Raw genomic sequence first — 16,452 nt, 5'->3', positions numbered from 1 at the left:
CAAATCTAAGCATTTGGCTTTATCAACATATTCATCACAAGCATGCTTTCTCTCTCTATCTCTCTTTTTTTTTTTTTTTTTTACAGATTTCTCTACATTTCAATTTGCTCTTTACCTACAAGATACTTAAGTTTCTTCCTTTCATAGCAGTAACAATAACAAAAATAATAGCATCTGCTATTTGTGGGCTTCTTTTTCTCTAGAATAGTAAGTGCTCTACCTGATTTATTCTCATTTAATCCCACAACAAGGAGGAAACACGTTTAGAGAGATTATGTGATTTTTTTTCAACGTCATACAGATCTAAATGGTAGGGTCAGAATTTGAATGGAAGGATCTGCTTGACTTCAGAGTCATTGCTCTTAACCATCTCATATCACCAGCCTCCCCTCCAGGTGTGGCATCCTTGTTGGTGGTAGGGTAGTAGTCCTGAGACCACCCATCTCGGGGAGGAAGAGAGGGAGATCTCTCCAAGAGGCTTCAGGCTCTTTCATCTGATAACTGGGCAGTAACTTCTTGGTCCCTCAATCTACTTATACTCTACTCTTTAATTCCTGATTATTCTTAGAAGCTCTTTGGGGGAATAGATAGACAGCTATTATTTTAAATCTCAAGGTTAGGTCAAGAAAGAGAACTAGTCAAAGATTAAATGACTTGCCAGGGGAATGGAATGGGAGGGTATTGAGTTCCTCTGGGCCAGGCTCTGTGGGAGAGAGTAAAACAAGTCAGATGGGATAATTTGCCCCACCCTGGTGTTCCTAGTCTAATGGGGCTCAGAGCTCTGAGCTCTTGATCTACCCCAGCTCCTACAGTGGTTTGTTTCTCCACCACTAATCTTTGCCACGGCAGAACTGTGTAATCCCGATTTATCTTAGTGTACCTTGGGACTGCCTCTGGAAGGCTACTGCATATACTTACATACAGTAAATTGAAGTCCATGTTTCTATAATGGATGGAAAGAAAAGCAACAAAACAAACAAGTCATTATGTTAAATCTGATTTGAATTCTCCTTAAAAAAATAAAGCAACTGGCATGATATTTTGGCAGCTTTTTGACAGAGCCCACATTTGATTTGATGAGATGCGTGCTCCTATTTGAGTTATGTGCAAAAGAGGGCAGGCAGATGGAAGCCTTTTACAAAAGGAAAAAAAAATCCTGGTTAGTGTAAGCCTGGAATTCCTAATTTGCTTTTAATTTTTTTCTTTTAAAAAGCAATAAATAGGTCTTAACAGATGGGTTAACACTTGAGTTAGAAGCATCCTTTGAAAAATTACAAGCAATGAATGCCTTTTACAGATGTAGAGAGTTCAAATACATGAAAATCACAGCAAACCACACAGGGTGAGGCTCGAGAAACTTTCTGAAAAAGGAGGTTAGAGAAATAAATATATACTCAGCTATAGAACAATTTGCTGCAGCCCTCCAGCATAGCTTTTCAAACTGTGAGTCATGACCCATTAATAGGTTATGAAATCAGTTTAATGGGTTGTGACCAGAAGTTGAAACAAAAGGTAGTGGTGGGAACAGGAACAGGAAATATTCAGAGTGCACCATGTGTATTAAGAATAAATGCTGTTCCATGGTGGTTTGTTCCATTACACACTGTTTACTGGGTTATGATGTATTTCTTTTTTTTTTTTAATAAATAAATAAATTTATTTTTTAAAAAAAGCGTATATTGAGAGCAGGAAGAGCTGACATAGATGTTTGTGGCCACAGAGGTGATACTTTTGAAGGGACAGTGTGCATTTTCATCTGTGAGTTTTGCTGTTTATCCAAGAAAAGTCATCATGTTCTTTTATAGGCAAACCTCTTAAGTCAAAACTAGCAAAGGCATGGGAACACGCAGTTTTACTTGGTGTTTATGTTGCAATCTGGTTGTGATTAATATTTTAAAACTTCATGCTAAACTGTAATATATGTAGCTAGTGGGAGTGCCTGTACAAGCTGGTATTTTATGTCTTTATGTTCCTGTTTGCATGATCTGTTAAAATGAGAGATTTTTTACCTACCTAAAATATGATCTTTGAAACTATACTGTTACAAGTTTGATTGATTTAATACTACCTTTCTGAGTCTCTTGGACTGAGAAGATGTATTGAAATGTAATGTCAAATGTTACAAGATCTGATACAAGGTTTCTCTGGTTTTGTAAGGACATATACATTCACATTTGTAAACATCTTTAGGAAAGGACTTACTTTTTATAACAAGCTTCACTCTCTATGATGTATTTCTTACTAGATGTCATGGTTAAAATTTTTTCAAAGATGCTGATCTAGCAGATGACTAGTCCAACTATATCACAATATGACTCCATTCATGAATAACCAAGCTTTATTATGTATTATATAGCATAAACACTTGAGTAGTGCTTCTGAGTATGCCAAGTATAGTCAAGGAAATCCTAGTTGGCTTGAGCAGAGTTGGCCAGGAGTGGCCTGCGAAAATGTCCTACCTGCCAGATATCCCCGGCAAGGATGCCTGGGGTAGACCCAGAAACCTTGTACCTGTTGCCATAAGGTGAACACCCAGAGAGCAGGTGATCAATTGCCTTTCTTTTGTGGACCCAACTCAAAGAGATGCTGCTTTCAGATCCAAGAGGATGATGTGATTAGGTAGTGATAAGAAACAAGAGATCTGGAAGCTAAGCACAAAGAGGTGACACCTTGCTTCCCTATAAGTAATTCTTAATGGAAAAGAATGGCAATCTAGCATTTAGTGAGCACTTACTATATGCCACTACTGTTTTATGTATTTTCCATGAATTATCTAGCAATAATCCTAGGAGAAAAGGCACTATCATTACCATTTTATACACGAGGGAAGGCTATGCTCAAGGATGAAGGAAAATTTGTCCAAAGTTAGTTATTTGTGATGGAACCAGAACTTGAGTTTAGATTTGCAGCCAAAGCCTGAGTCCTTCCTAATCCTCTATACTGCCTTGGTTGCATCGATTTATTGCCTCCATTGCCTAGGCTTAACAGTGTTCTCTTTCACCACAGCAGACAGCAAGGACTTAGCTCTGTGAATTATCCTTGAGTCCCTTTTTTCTTCTACTCTCCACATCTAGTCCATTAGCTCTGTGCTCAAAAAAGGGATATACCATATCCATCCACTTCTTTCCACTTTCACTGCTTTCACCCTAATCCAAGCCACACCATCTCTCGTTTTAGGCTATAGAATACCCTAACTCGTCTCCCATCTGTCATTCATGCTGCCCTACAATCCATTCTCCATATGGCAACTAGAGGAATCTTTTAAAAACAAATCAGATAAAATCACTCTTTCACCTGAAATTCTCCACTGGTTTTCTTTTTAATTTGGAAAAAGAATCTAAACTTCTGAGCATGCCAAAACCTACGTACACTGGCCCCTGCCCACCTCTCCAGTTTCATCTGCTACGGTCCCTTAGCTCTGACTTGGCTGAGCCTCAGGCCTTGTATCTGTCCTTCTCTTTGCCTGAAAAGTGCTTTACCTAGATCTCAGCCAGGCTGACTCCTTTCCTGCACAAGAATTTCTGGTGCTATGTAGATGAGGATGTGTTCACTGACTCACTCACCTCACGATGCTAATTACCCTCTCAGAGCCCCCGTACCAGTTGCCTCAGATTTACTTTCTTTGCAGCACTGTCCGAAGATCTTATTTGTTTACTTGTTTATTATCTGTTTCCCCATCTAGGAGACAAAGCACTGGGCCCTTGTCTGTATTGTCCTTTGTTGTATCTTCAGCATTTAGAATAGGACCAGCCTGGCAAATAGCAGGCACTCAAGAAGTATCTCTGAATGTACAAATGAATGAGTAAATTTGTGTCATGATTTTCCAGAGGCCCACCTTCTGAGTGTAAAGCTAGAATGTTCTCTTGGCCCTGACAGTTAGATGTGGCATTTCAAAGCCAAAGCTTCTGAGTGCGGCTTTCTCAGTTACTGCCGTATTTGGTTCTCCTTCCTTACAAGACTCATTGCCATCACGCTGACAGACTTGAGAGTCAGGAAAGTGGTATCAGAAAACCAGAGTTCTGTGACCTCTTTGTTTTTTTTTTTTTTTTTTAAAGTTTTACTTGATTTTATTTATTTATTTATTTATTTTTGGCTGTGTTGGGTCTTCGGTTCGTGCGAGGGCTTTCTCCAGTTGCGGCAAGCGGGGGCCACTCTTCATCGCGGTGCGGGGACCGCTCTTCATCGCGGTGCGCGGGCCTTTCTCTATCGCGGCCCCTCCCGTCGCGGGGCACAGGCTCCAGACGCGCAGGCTCAGCAATTGTGGCTCACGGGCCCAGCTGCTCCGTGGCATGTGGGATCTTCCCAGACCAGGGCTCGAACCCGTGTCCCCTGCATTAGCAGGCAGATTCTCAACCACTGCGCCACCAGGGAAGCCCCTGTGACCTCTTTGAATCTTGATTCTTTCATCTGTAAAATAAAGATAAGTCTACCTAGTAGAGATCTTTTGAGGATTAAAGAGAGTAGGTATGAAAAACAAATGATTGTTATTGTGATTACCTGTCTTTTAAGGTACTTTGGAGAAATGAGAAGTGGATGTGGAAGCGCTTTGTTAATTCCAAACTCAGGAAAGTGCCCTCCATCTGGGTGTTATCCTCAAGGCCTCATCTCCCTTTATGCCCACATCCAATAATTTACCAGGTTCTATCAACACCTCTTCCTCTCTGTAAAGTGGGGACACACTTCCTTAACCTGTTTATCATTTGCGGTCTCATGCAGGGCCCAAGAATTTGATGAGATGAATTGACATGCCTGGAGCTCAGAGATATTTTTAAAGTATTAGTTTTTCTTTTCCTGAGAAAAATTCATTTGTACCTTTACTCAAGATACCCTGCTTTTCAGTGTCACACAAGGTTCTCTTATGCTATGAAGGTCAGGGTGTTTTCTTGGGCTGGTCAACCCTCAATTGTTTAGATTTAGAGGGAAGGAATAAATCCTCCTACAGCTTCTCTTCTTTCATTCCTCATAAGATTTAAATAGCTGCTGAAACCTGAGAAGATTCCACCTGGGTACCTCAGCAGTTAACTTTACATCTGACTTCTAACAAGCTGAAGTGATCACATACTTTTACCAAACCAGTTTTACCTGCCTGGAGTCCTCCTTCATGGTCTTATCAAGGAAGACACTTATACTTTCACTGCTTGCCTTGTGCTTTTGCTGGTAATAAACCACCTTAGTTTATTATGATTTTTTAAATAAACTATTTCCCCATTCTTTCTTCCCTGCCCATCTAATTTTTACCAGCTGGCCTACTGTAATGGCCACTAAGTGGTTCCCTTGCCTTTAATCTCACACCCCTCCAATCTAACTTGCTGTTTTTTATTATTATCTCATCCCCTTAGGCCCATCTCCCGACTTTCACAATCAGGTAACCTAGGAAACAAATTAAAGACAGAACAGTAGAGCTGGTGAGACATGGCTCCTACCTTTCTTATCCATCTCAAAGGAGCTACTTTAAGTGTGCTAACTGTGGACCAAATGAGAGAGTATTGCCCCAGCAGACCAATTCCAAGTCTGACTGTGCACTAGATTGCCGGTTAAACTGGGCAACTCACATCATATTTCTGGATCTGATTGTGCTCATATGAAATGATGAAAATAGTAATGGTTGAAATTTCTTTTGCATTTACTATGTGCCGGGCACTACTTTAAGTACTCTACATGGATCTATTTATTCTTCCGATAACCCTTTCTGGTAAATACTACTACTATTGTCTGCATTTTACAGATGAGAAAAATGAGGCACAGAGAGGTTAAGGAACTGAGGCAAAGGCACACAGCTAGGAATTGCTGGGACTCTGATTCAAATCCAAAGTCTGCACGTGGATGCTGTTAAAAGGAAGAGCTGAATTAGATGAGCTTCTGGGGGTCTCTCTAGCTCTAAAAATACCTTAAGTCCACACGCCAGGGAAGGCTGCTGGTTCCCCCAACAAACACAAAGGGCAGGCACAGAGCTGTGTTAAGGTGTGACACTGCAGCCAGTATAGTTCATCCTCAGGCAGGGAACACTGTCTAAATATAGAGCTCCCTTAACATTGGAAGGTCTGACTAAACTGGGTTAGTTGCCAGTCGAGGTGCTAGAGGCAGAGCAAGATGAAAGGTGTGCCAGCTGCGCAGTGGCACCGCAGAACGATGTAGGGCAAGATCCCTCCCTGAGCTCTGCCCTGCTTGCATCGTTGCTTTCATGGTACGTCCTTTTGGGGGATTCTGTAACGCTGATTAAGGTAGATTACTTTAGGACTCAATCTGCCTCTCAGAGAAACAAGGGCACTTTGCCAAACCCTTCTCCACCAGGGTGACAATTTCATGCCTTTAGGTTTTGTGTTTGTCAGTTGCAAGAGAAACTCTGTCTTGTGTCTGAGCCATGCATACCTGGACTGTCTTTGGACATGCATACTTTCCAGCGATGTTAACTTCCTGCCTGGCATGCTCTTTGAAAGATGTTTCTAGGCCCTTTAAATACTGTTATGGGTCGAATTGTGTCCCCCCAAAAGATGTTCAAGTCTTAACCATTGGTACCTGCCAAAGTGGCCTAACTTGGACACAGGGTCTTTGCAGATGTAATCAAGTTATGATGAGGTCATTGTAGGATAGAGTGGGCCCTAATCCAATGACTTGTATCCTTATAAGAAGAGGGAATTTAAACAAACATTCAGACACATAGGGAGAACACCACGTGATGATGAAGGCAGAGATTGAAGTGATGTTTCTACAAGCCAAGGAATGCTAAGGATTGTGGGCAAACCCCAGAAGCTAGCAGAAGGCAAGCAAAGAGTCTTACCTAGGGCCTTCAGAGGGAGCATGGCCCTGCTAACACCTTGATTTCAGACTTCTAGCCTCCAGAACTGTGATAGAATACGTTTCTGTTGTTTCAAGTCACCTAATTTGTGATACTTACTTATGGCAGCCTGTTGGGCTGCACCCTGCAGGCCTGCAAGCCTTGCAGTTGCCCAGCCTCAAGATGGAAGAAAGAGCCAGGAGTCAGTGACAGAGACATCTGTGACTTATTGGACCAGGGGAATCTTACATACCTGAAGCAAGGTCCTGGAATGACATCCCACTGTGTGCAGGAGATGGCGTGCAGGACACAGCAACCGTCTTTGCTACTCAAACGAGGGAGAACGAGGCTACCTTTTATAGGGGGGAATCGATGTTATATGGGCTTATTAGTTACCAGGGGCTAATTAAGGTCTATAATTAAGAGGATTGGATAGTCATGTGAGTAAAGCAGGGACTGGTTGTGCAGGGGATGTACAGAGAGCAAGAGAACAGCCATCTTGAATGGCCTAACCACACACAGACCTAGGAAAATAATACAGATACTTCTCTAGATCTTTTGCCAAAGACATTTGAAGGACTTCATAAACATAATTTCGTTAATCCATACAACATAATTTGAACTGCGTGGAAGGAAGAGTTCCATGGAAATAGAGCTAGGACACAGGCCTGAAGACCAGAGAGGTAGCTCTAACTCTGCTACTTACTAGCCCTGTGATTTAGGGGCAAATCACTTAACCTTTATGAGTTTTTAAAAATTAGTTAAAAAATGGGACTATTGTAAAAGTACTGCCCAGTTTGCTTCATAAAGTTGTGATGAGGATCAGTAATGATTTACATGGCCCTAAAATGTTTGCAAAGCACATCCAGGTGAAAACATTACCTTCTTTGTTTTTCCCAATCACCCTACAAGGTGGATAGTTTTCTTGATCTAATGTTGCTGATCAATGCAGAATTTAGAGAAGCTGTTTACTTGTCAAAGGCAACGCAGCTGGTAAATCCTAGGGACAGGACTTTGGTCTCCACTCCATATGCTCCACTGTCTTGTGTTTAGGAAAACACTTGGTCCATGGTAAATGCTCAATATGTATCTGTTGAATGAATAAAGGAATGGATGAGCCTTTGTTATCTGACACTTAAACGTGTATCTTTTAAAACATTTCAGCTGAGAGAAGGCTAATATATTTGTGAAAATGAATAAAAGAAACCTCATTTAAATTGCAGTCAGGAAGCCCTGAAGGGGGAGCTCTCACACACGTATCACTCACCACAACTTATAGACGCCAGCAGGAAGAACGATTTCCTTCCCACCTATCAACTACAAGCTGCCCACCGCCTGCAGCCAATGAAACACCATCACAGCCCTCCTCAATTTCCTCCTTTCCTTTCCCCTCTCCTCTGTTCTCCAGACTTGCCTATGGTTTGCCATAGTTTGCTTGTCCTGAATTGCAATTCTCTACTATTCTCAAATAAATTCATTTTGCTGGTAAAGTAACTTTTTTTAAGGTCTTATATTAAAGTATAGAGTATACAAAATTCATTCATGTACACAAAATTACTTGTGGAATGTTCACTAAGTGCTAGGCATGGGTCTAGGTGCTAAACATACAGCAGTGACAAAATAGACCAAGTCCCTGTTCGGGTAGAGCTTACACTCTAGTGGGGGAGATAGACAGTAAACAAACTCTTATCTTGACATGACATTTTTAGAGATAAAATTAAGCAGAATAGTGGAGATAGGGCTTATGGGGTTGGGGAGAGGGGAGGAAGGATGTTATTTTACATAAAGTAGTCAGGAAGCGCTCTCTGATAAGGTGACTTTGGAGCAGATCTGTGAAGGAAGTGATGGGTATCTAGGTAAGGCTATTTCAGGACAAGGAAATAGCAAATAAAAGGCAATTCCAAGGAGTTTTCTTGGGATCTTCAAAAAACAGCAAGGAATCCAGTTAGAAGAAGAGTGGATTGGAGGTCAGAATGTTATGGGAGGCCAGATTACGTGACCATCATAGATCAATGGCAAGAGTTTGTGTAGGTAGTGAGAGTGGTCAGATTCTGAATATATTTTGAGGGTAGACATGACAGGATTTTTTTTAAAATTTATTTATTATTTATTTATTATTTATTTTTGGCTGTGTTGGGTCTTCGTTTCTGTGCGAGGGCTTTCTCTAGTTGTGGCAAGTGGGGGCCACTCTTCATCGCGATGTGCGGGCCTCTCACTATCGTGGCCTCTCTTGTTGTGGAGCACAGGCTCCAGATGCGCAGGCTCAGTAGTTGTGGCTCACGGGCCCAGTTGTTCCGCTGCATGTGGGATCTTCCCAGACCAGGGCTCGAACCCGGGTCCCCTGCATTGGCAGGCAGATTCTCAAACACTGCGCCACCAGGGAAGTCCATGACAGGATTTTATGATTGATTGGACGTGGGGTGTGGAAGAAAATGATGTGTCAAGGATGACTCCAAGGTTTTGATTTGAGTGACTGGAAGAATGGATTTAAAAGTTATTAAGATGGTGAATTATATGAGAGAAGTAGGTTTGGGGTAAGAGTGGGGAGACCAATTTAATTTTGGACATTTTAACTTGAGATTCATTGTAGACTTTCAGGTAGAGTTGTTGTGTACACAAAAGGATATATGAGTCTGAAGCTCAGGGAAAAGGTCCTCCTTAGAGACAAAACCTTGGGAATTGTTAGCATATAGAAAATATTTAAATCTATGAGGTTGGATGAGATCACCTAAGGGGTTGAATATAGACAAAGAATATGTTCAGAGCTTGTGTCCTGGGGCATTCCTCCTTATAGGGGTTGGGAATATGAGAAATAATAGGCAGAAGAGATTGAGAAGGAACAGCCAGTGAGGAAGGAGGAAAACCAAAAAGGAGTGATGTAGAAGCTGAGGGAAGATGCTGTTTCAAGAATGTTTGGAAACTTATCACACAGAAGAGAGAGGGACAATTGCTAAAGCAATGAACTCAACTCACATAATGCTGACCACCTGAGTTAGGTGAGACTAAGTTGTTTCCACCTATTATGACAACTTGGAAGTGATTAATAGGCAACCTTGACAAAAGCAGTTTAGGTGTAGGTGGGACCAAATCCTGCTTGCAGTGGATTCAGAAGAAAATAGTAGGAGAGGAAGTAGAGACAGAAAATAGAGGCCCTTTAGAGGAATTTTGCTGTATAAGGTGCAGAAAAATAGTGTGGTAGCTGGAGAGTAATTTGCTGTCAAGGGAGTGGGAGGTTGGTTTGTCTGTTTGCTTATTAAGAGGGGAAATACTTGTGCAAGTTAATGGTAACAACCCTTAGAAAGGAGAACATTGAATGTACAAGAGAAAGAAAGGAGAATTGCTGCAGTGATGTCCTTGAGTCAGTGGGGGAGGTGAGTTCCACTGAACAAGGGAAAGGTTAGCTTTGGAAAGGAGCACGGAGCAGAGTCATTGTCACAGGGGGGAAGGCGTAATATATGGGTACAGACACTGGTAGGTTGCTTGTCACACAAGTGAGAGCCTGTGCAAGTATTCTCTGAATGCCTCTATTATCCCAGCAAGGCAGGAAGAAAGACAATCAGCTAAGAGTGAGGAGTGGGAGGAGCTGGAATTATGAAGAGGTGCAACACTCAGAAGGGTGGGAGAGTGAAAGGACTGAGGAAACGTAGTGGTAGGATTTCCAGGCAGCATTGTAAATATAAAAAGGTAAGGGGTTATTTTTTGAATAGAAGCCAAAGGATGGGAATTTTATACATTTGTTGACAAGCCCATCCGTGGAAGCCAAGCTGCAGGCCTTGGTATACAAAGAAGAATTCTGACCTTTAGGAATCTAAAATCACGTAAGCAATAAATAATGAACACATGAAAGATTCAAATAATAGTTTAAGACAACAGAAGAGATGTATGTGACAGGGAAGCATATTAAATTGCCAGATATGTGTAAGGAGTTCAGAGGAAGGAGAGAGGTGATCTAGAAGGGATATGATGGTTGAGCCTGGTAGAATAGATACATTCATAGAGGGGCAAACGAACATAAAGGAAATGATAGGAACAAAGACTAAAGCCTGGATGGAAAAAGGCAGAGAAATATCATCACCAAGTAGAGTTGCCAGGTAAAATACAGGACACACAGTTAAATTCAAGTTTTAGTTAACCAACAAATAACAGTTTAGTATAAATACAACCCATGCATATTTATCTGAAATCAAAGTTAACTAGGTATCCTGTAGTTTGCTAAATCTGGCAACTCTATCACCAAAGTTAATGGAAATCAGAAGAACGTTAGTTGAACCAAGGGAGGAGAGAAGTACAAGAATGCAAAAGGTGCTCAGTGGTGGCAGATACTTCCACAGAGCCATGGAAATGAGGTTTTGTCATTAGGACACCACTGGTGGCATTTGACACAGCAGTGAAGGCAGAGGACCAATGCAACAGATAATGCGCCACTCAGTAGAGAGGTTTGATAATGAGAGAGGAGAGAAATATAATCTACAGCCAAATGTGAAGATGGACCCCAGGCCCTGGGCTCACAGCCACTGGGGTGATATATACATTTAGTTAATGTGTGAAAAACCAAGACCCTGTCTTTAGAAAATTCTATCAAGGCCAGAGATTAATGGTGAGGCCACAGCTTATCTGGCTTGGTACTCTAGGACTCAGGCATCCTTTTTTTGGGAGCAAGACAAGGGAAGGAGACACATTTTTACAAATGAAATAAAAAGAGGAAAAACAAAAGGACGGGAATCCTACTGTTGGCAAAATGTTCATTTTAATTATATAGTAGACCAAATTCAAATACTCTCAGATGGAAATTGGATTGTGAACTTTAGATTATAAATCACTTAATAGAACACACTCTTGGCCCAGGAGGCTTGCCCTATACTGGATTTTATTTCATTGAAACTGGGTAGAAGAAAGCATCAAAGAAACTCCATGAGAGCCAAGCACTGATGTGAAAAAGGCAGTGGCAGAATTGTCCCGACCTGGCCACCAGAGGTTGGGCCTTGGTCACTGAGGACAGCAAGTCTAAGGGTTGTGAACTATCAGAGTTAGAAGTGTTAGAATGACAGTGACATATGCTTCTCCACTCACATTTTATCCTTAGGCATCTCAAGGTTCTATGGTATCATTACAGAATATTTATTACTGAAATGCCTGCCCTCAGAAAGAAAAGGTGATAGCTTTTGGAAGGAGGTTTTAAAAATGAGGGTTAACAGAGTGATCTTTGACAATAACTGCTAATGGATTAGGGTCAGGGACAGCTCAGTGCCCACAGACCTTAAAAATATTGTCATCTATATTTCTTCCTGAATGAAGTGTTCATCTTGCCAGTTCCTATAGTTAATGAGATTGTTAACTCTGTCTATTTATAGCAGCAAACACTTCACTGGCATGTAGCAAATGCTGATTATTAATCAGGGGCCTCTACTGACTCAGGATGGAACGAAATGTAATTATTCAAATTAGATTTAGGCCAAGGTCCAATGACCTCACAGGCAACATCCTGATTTTGCAAGCCTAGTTTCTGTAAGCTGCATCTCTGGAAGATGTTGAGATTCCAATCTTCAGGAACCTTGGGGTGAATAGTGATGCTGAGTTTAGGCATCTCCTGGCACCCTTAAAAGAATTGAATTTTCTGCTATAAATGCACCTATGCACCTGCCAGCTCATGACTCAAAATCAGCCTTACTGAGTAAATCATTATACAAAGTAGTTATGGATGTAGAATTTTAATAGCAAATCAATGAAAGTTAATTTTCATGGATGCTATTAGGAAGGGTGTTCAACAAGCCTGTCTCCTATATCATGTTACTTTATACTTTGGGAGAAAAGCTAAGATCTTATATACGTGATTAAAAAAAAAAAAAGACAGACATGGGAATGGCCCAACCCTCTCTACTATACTTAAGTGAGTGTCCTCCCTGACATTTACTATTTAGCCATTCAGTGGGAAACAAGGATACCCTCAGGGTAGGTAGGGTGGAGGGAGAAAACTTGAGAGGGGTTCTCTGAGAAGTTTGCAGCTACCTTGAAGGTGGACTTCCTTCAAGCCCTGATTGAGGAGTCAGGTGAGACCAGTATTTGCTGTGTCTTTCATGCCCCCTGGCCCTCGGGTTAGACATATGTTTCTCTAAGCTCCTGCTATGTTTGGGCCTCCGAACCTTTTTAAAAATTTTTATTTATTTTTGGCTGCATTGGGTCTTTGTTGCTGCACGCGGGCTTCCTATAGTTGCGGCGAGCGGGTGCTGCTCTTTGTGGCGGTGAACGGGCTTCTCATTGCGGTGGCTTCTCTTGTTGCAGAGCACGGGCTCTAGGTGCGCGGGCTTCAGTGGTTGTGGCACGCGGGCTCTAGAGCGCAGGCTCAGAAGCTGTGGTGTGAAAGTGTGCGGTCCAAGTGAAAGTGAGTTTTCCTTTCTTCAAGTAGAATCGGGTATTTTGTACTTGATGGTATTTCTATTTTCATATGGGTGTCTGAGAAACCTGGAAAGTGCTTTTAACATCTCGGTGGGGTGGGAAGGGGAATGAATGCTTTAACTGTATTGTCATTTACTTGGTACTGGTCTTGGACAGGGATTGTTTGGTTCCAAGTAACAGAAATCCTCTCAAACAAGCTTGAGCAAAAGTGGGGAACCTATTAAGTAGATACAGGGGTATCTCCCAAGGGCAGGATGTTCAGCTGGGTCTCACAAGGATCCACACTAGGACTCAGAGAGCTTCGCACTCCAGGGGCTGCCAGTCACCTTGTTTCTGCTGCTGTTGGAATGTCTGCTCCTTCTCTGTTTCCCTTGCAGACCAACTTTCTCTGCTGAGCTTGTGTTTGGCTCATTATGGATGCCCATGAATGGTACCCTCAGTCTCTGAGTTATAGGAAGTTTCCAGTCCACAGCCCATTCCTATCTGACTTAATCTCAATGCTTACTTTTAAGATAGTATTTTTAAGAAATTGAGATACACTTCACATAATGTAAGATTCACCATTTAAAGTGTTCACTTCTGTGGTCTTCAGTATATTCATTATGTTGTCCAGCCGTCACCACTACCTAATTCCTGAACATTTCCTTCACCCCAAAAGAAACCCTGTATCTCTTAGCATCTAGTTCCGACTATCCCCTCTCCCCCATTCTCTGGCAACCATTAATTTACTTTCTGTCTCTTTGGCTTTGCCTATTCTGCACATTTCATGTAAATGAAATCATATAACATATGACTTTTGTGTCTGGCTTCTTTCACTTAGCATAATGTTTTTAAGATTCATCCATGTTGTAGCATGTAAGAATACTTCATTACTTTTTATGGCTAAATAATATTCTAGTATACAGAAATACCACATTTTGTTTATCTATCCATCAGCTGATGGACATTTGAGTTGTTTCCACTTTTTAGCTATTATCAATAATGCTGCTATGAACATTTGTGCACAAGTTTTGTTTTTTTTATTTATTTATTTATTTATTTATTTATTTATCTATTTTTGGCTGTGTTGGGTCTTCGGTTCGTGCGAGGGCTTTTTCCAGTTGCGGCAAGTGGGGGCCACTCTTCATCGCGGTGCGGGGACCGCTCTTCATCGCGGTGCGCGGGCCTTTCTCTATCGCGGCCCCTCCCGTCGCGGGGCACAGCCTCCAGACGCGCAGGCTCAGCAATTGTGGCTCACGGGCCCAGCTGCTCCGTGGCATGTGGGATCTTCCCAGACCAGGGCTCGAACCCGTGTCCCCTGCATTAGCAGGCAGATTCTCAACCACTGCGCCACCAGGGAAGCCCCACAAGTTTTTACAGGAACATATTTTCAATCCTCTACCTAGGAGGAGAATGGCTAGGTCATATGATAATTCCATGTTAACTTTTTGAGGAACTGCCATACTGTTTTCCATAGTGGGTGCATCATTTTGCATTCCCACCAGCAATGTATGATGAGGCCCATTGTCTTTTAATTCCAAATTTCTAGGAGATAGAATCTGGTTACTCCATTTCAGTCTCAGGATGGGTTCCCTTTAGGTCAGATACCTACTCTGCTCAACATGGCTCAGGATGGGGATGGGCAGTGGTGTGTGGGAGTAGAATGGTCACAGTCATGCAGAGGCCCACCATGGAGCAGTTCTCAGAAAAGAAGGAGTGGTCTGGGTATTTCTGGAATTTCTCCCTTCCTATCTAGCCCTCACCTCACCCTCAGCATACCACCTTTATGATCGATAGTCCTGAGTCATGGAAGTGGTCTGTTGATGACAATTTGTTATTTTTAAATTAAACTAAGCCTCAAACTTTTCTTTAAGACAAGGCACAAAAATCTCTAGTGGCTAGTAAAAAGTAGCATGTTCACTTTGAATAGACATTTGTAATATCAAACCTGTGTTGCAAATGAAAACTCCAACTCAATGTAGAGCTTTAACTGACATGTATAAGATCATAAAGTGAGTTAGTGACTATCTGGAATTCGCATTTGGAACCTCAGTGCTAGTGACTGAATTCTCAGGCCACTTGTGGGTTGATACCCTAATTATTGTCCTTTCTTGTTATTTTGGGACCCAAATTCCCATTCTTTATTCATGCCTTTGGGGAATTTGTAGACAGAACCTTACTTACACTTTCCAAAATGAGTTGCTTTATAAAAATCCCAGAATGCAGTCAAGCCCATCTGTTTCCTCTCCTATATTAACTTATTTGTTGCCGTAAAGCTCCAGACAGTCCTTAGAGAGATGCAGTTATAGGAAAGAAAACTGATTATGAGGGAAAGATTTTAGGGTCATTGAGATTTATTCCCCCGATATGCAAAGTCTGTGTAATGTGTGCAGTAGCCTGAGATCACCTTGGCATAAAGCATGGCTCACGTTTGAGCAGTTAATCATGCAGCCTGCACATGAGGGGAATAGTAAGCAAAGGATTCCCATCACAGAAGGTTTAACAATCAGGAGCTTAAGATCCTGCGATGGAAATGAGGCCGGTTGTGCAGCATTGTAACTGAGCATTACTCTGGAGCTTGTCTCCGAGTATTAAGTATTAAGGCTCCCAAAAATTATTGATTTGGATCCAAACGGGAAGAAGGATTTAACATTTGCCTTGTTTTCTGTGAAAGTCAAGATATATGTACACCAGCAAACTTGAACCAGATTTAGACTCGTGTGTGTGTGTGTGTGTGTGTGTGAGAGAGAGAGAGAGAGAGAGAGAGAGAGAGAGAGAGAGAGATTAAGTGGTTGCAGAAATCTGAGAGTGGAAGTTAAATAATGATAGATAGATAATGATTGATTTACTCCACATTATTTATAATAATTTATGATTATTCTTTGTTTTCCTTGTGGGGTTAAGGGGACAGGGGTCTTCATTTCTATCTCCTAGATAAGGCTCTGTCTGAGAGGTGGCGTTAGGTGGCTGAGTCCCCGTGGAGTGACAATTCAGATGTTACGTGAGCCTGCTTCCCAGGTCACAGACTGTGGGCAGTGTTGCTCCCCCGCCACTCCTGTCTCCTCGAGAGCCTCCAGACACAGCAGGTGACACTGATGGATGGTCCCCACCTAGTTCTTTACTGAAGCCTCACTCTGTACACAGAATAGGCGAGATAGCTGATGCCTCAGTAAGGGTGGACAGCTAACAGGTCAATAGAAACTCAACCCAAAATTGCTGTCACAGCAGCTTGTTATAGCTTTTGGCTCTGATGTACAGCTACAGCACTTTGTAATTCAGCAAATGCAGTGCTTCAGGACTGTTCC

Source organism: Balaenoptera acutorostrata, chromosome 3 (genome assembly GCF_949987535.1).
Source record: "Balaenoptera acutorostrata chromosome 3, mBalAcu1.1, whole genome shotgun sequence".
NCBI classification, from domain to species: Eukaryota; Metazoa; Chordata; class Mammalia; order Artiodactyla; family Balaenopteridae; genus Balaenoptera; species Balaenoptera acutorostrata.
This window is presented reverse-complemented; position numbering follows the sequence as displayed.